Here is a 3,348-nt window from a genome sequence, read left to right as displayed (position 1 = left end):
CTCAAGCTGGATCAAAGTCCCCATTTATATAACCATCGAACCCGCCCAGCAGCAATGTGTGAAAAGATTTAAAATATTTGTTGAGCTTAAGACGCTTTTTGAAGAAATATAACGGATATGGCACAGCACAGTGTTAATCGAGTGTGCAAGTACCAGCCAGTTGTATTATGGGCAGATATTCGTCAGTGCTGCGAAATGTGAATTCCAGCTTCCGGCAACAAAAGGGAAATGCGCAGCTCCCAATGATACGGTCCCCTTTAGTACCAGTTGGAAAAGGGCTGTTTTAAAGGCGCCCAGCGACGCTTTTTTGTCAGCATTCTGCAATGCTGGAATTAGTGTAATGTCGAATACTGAAATAAAAGCTAAAAGAGTGATCGAAATCAGTACATGGTAGTGGAAGTTATTTACCTGCAAATTTCGAAACCCCAGCAGATTAAAAGGAGAAACGCTCCCGTTCGCATTTCACTTACCGTTACCAATCATTACGCACCTCTTATAGAGACGTGCAGGACGACTAGCCTTGTGGCCGTTGCGCAGTTCTCCTATAGAGTTGTTTCGCAATTGTTTTCACATTTTCAGGTTTAATAACAGAACTCCTTTTGTATCTGCAGCTCGTATAAACATTGATTTTAAAAGTTTTTAGCACACAATAGCGTGATCTATCCGAGACCGTATGAGTATTACACGTGACTTATCCTGTCAAACCAATCAAAACGCACGGCCTATGTCGTCACTTCACGTGCTGAAGCGTCAGTTTCGATGACGAAAATAGCCGCTGCGTGTCTCTCTAGTACGAAATCGGTGTGGTTTGTCTGTAAAAATAAAATTTGATGCCTTTGATTTTGGCGTTGCCACTCATGCAACGATATCTGTGCATTCCACAGTTCGAGCAGAAGCGAAGAAAACAAGAAGCTTAATATTTTAATGGTTGTGGGTGGGCGTTGTTGGGGCTTGTTTGTATTAAAATGCTTGAGATGCACACCAAAAACCAAGCTACGAGGTTGTGCGCAGCACGTCACCCGAAAAAGGGGTTTCATGAAGCACACACGCCACACCCGTCACGGTGGTCTAGTGGCTAAGGCAATCGGCTGCTGACCCGCATGTCGCGGGATCAAATCCCGGCCACGGAGGCCACATTTTAGATGGAGGCGAAAATGCTTGAAGCCCGTGTGCTTAAATTTAGGTGGCGTTAAAGAAGCCCAGGTGGTCTAAATTTCCGGAGGCTTCCACTACGGCGTCTTCCATAATCATGTCTAGATTTTAGGACGTCGAACCCCAACAAATATTATTATGTAGTACATAAGCTACAGGCATGTTAGATTACTTATGCCATGACCCGTAAGTCATGCTCATCATGCACTGATGCCCTCCTATACCAGTTATGATGTATTACAGTGTAAGGGGGCAACTACATGGGTACCCATACGTACATATATAAGTATAGATAGATAGATAGATAGATAAATTCTGTCTGGGTGCTTTCGTTTAGCTAAAAGATAATTCAAGTTTGAAAACGCATCTGCCTTTTTATGGCTAAGATATTTACACACAAGAACAACCACATTTAGGCAGCCCATGTGTTACTGACGCGTGGAAGAATGATTAAGTTTTAAATAGCTACAGGTTTGCATTTGATTCCCATTTTAGTCACTTTGAATTAGCGCTGCCACCTTACTATGTGGCCTCATACTTGAGCTTTACGTAAAGCTTGATCCGTGGTAGAAAAAGTGATCCTTAAGTTCTGCGAACATTTCACATCCTGGGTCTACTAGACAATGTTTATTCACCTTTGTTGCAGATGAGATGAACGCGAGCACATCGGAGGACTGCTTGCATCTCAACATATGGGCTCCCGCCTGTGGCTCTCGCCCTTGCAGTGGCAATAGGACGGTCGTCGTCTTCATCCATGGCGGCTTTTTTCAGGCAAGGCCAGGTCTAAAGGATCAGACTATCACTAACTCTGAAATCACCTCTCTGATCCTGCAGAGAGTTTAAAGCCCCCTGTCAGTTTTGTAACGCTATCCAGTGATAAACACCATGCGACCCAGTGGCATGAAGCACAATAAACATCGGATTTTTTTTCTTCACACGAAAAACGCCCATGCACAGATATCTTATCCTAGTATTACCATTACAGGTATAGCTCAGTCAGTTAATAATGTATGCCTTGACCACATGATTGGACAAAGAGTTATATTAACGCTGCTGTTAACTCTAGAAGAACAAGAATCCTACCAATGCTTTCTTTGACGCAAGTGCTTTAGGATCTTGTGAAGCTGCCCCCCCCCCCCCCCCCACACACACCATTCCACTTTGAGTCTTTACGCGGCCGCTATGATCACAGAGGACCACCACGTCGATGGCCTCTCCTTTAAAGCCGATAGTGGAACTCATGCAGAGGAGGTTGCCATTGCTTTTGCCGCCTCCCTTCCCACGGCTCACATTACCTCCACAGACTCGCATTCAGCTTGTCCTCGATACAACGAAGGGTTCATTATCTCAATGGCTGCTCATCTCCTTCAAGCCGCTTCCTAGTGCTTTATCCCTCACTCCATATAAGTAGTTTGAATTCCAGCCACACAGGTCTTTCCGGCAACGAAGCGGCCAATTTCACTGTATGCGCTTTTCCCCTCCCGGCCGCTGCTCTTCTATGTCCTGAGTCAGATCCCGGGAACTTGAGTCTCACGCTACCGTGATATTGTGGATTATAATCGCACTTCGTGCCGAGTTTACCCTGGCCCCGCACGCGGTATGGCGAAAGCGGACGACCGACTACTATGGTGCCTTCAGACCACGTGTTTCAGACTAATATAGGTCGACCGGTCATCCGCGGCACTTTATACCGGAAATTTCTAGCACGTGTCCAACTTGTCAAGTGGCAGCCGACCCATTTCACGTTGTCGCTTCGTGTCCTGCCACTCCACTATCTTTCTCATCCCCCTTCCCCATCCCATCTAGAGAGGCTTGAGAGGAGTACCTACTCGGCTGCTGCGCAACGCTCATTGGTTATACGCGCGCCCGGGCAGCGGTGATCTCCAATGGCGTCCCGGACTAGGGAGTGCCACTAGCCACTGTACTGCCACTCAGGCGCACATGAACTCTCTAGTGTATTTCAGCATGACATGTTAACCACCGCCACTACCCATCCCACAGTCACTTTGGGTGACTATAGCGAAGTTATGCCGCTTTATGCTACTAATTGTCTGTTGATGGTTATCCGTTTCATAACTAACTCTCTTTGAAACTAGGCCAGTGGAAGTGGCAGGGCTGAGGCTATACAGCAGAACTGAATAGAAAACCTGGTGCACGACGATGAATCTAGATGTCTTTCTGTGGCCTAAGCATAGC

This window comes from Rhipicephalus microplus, chromosome 1 (genome assembly GCF_043290135.1).
Source record: "Rhipicephalus microplus isolate Deutch F79 chromosome 1, USDA_Rmic, whole genome shotgun sequence".
NCBI lineage: Eukaryota > Metazoa > Arthropoda > Arachnida > Ixodida > Ixodidae > Rhipicephalus > Rhipicephalus microplus.
Note: the sequence above shows the minus strand (reverse complement) of the source record.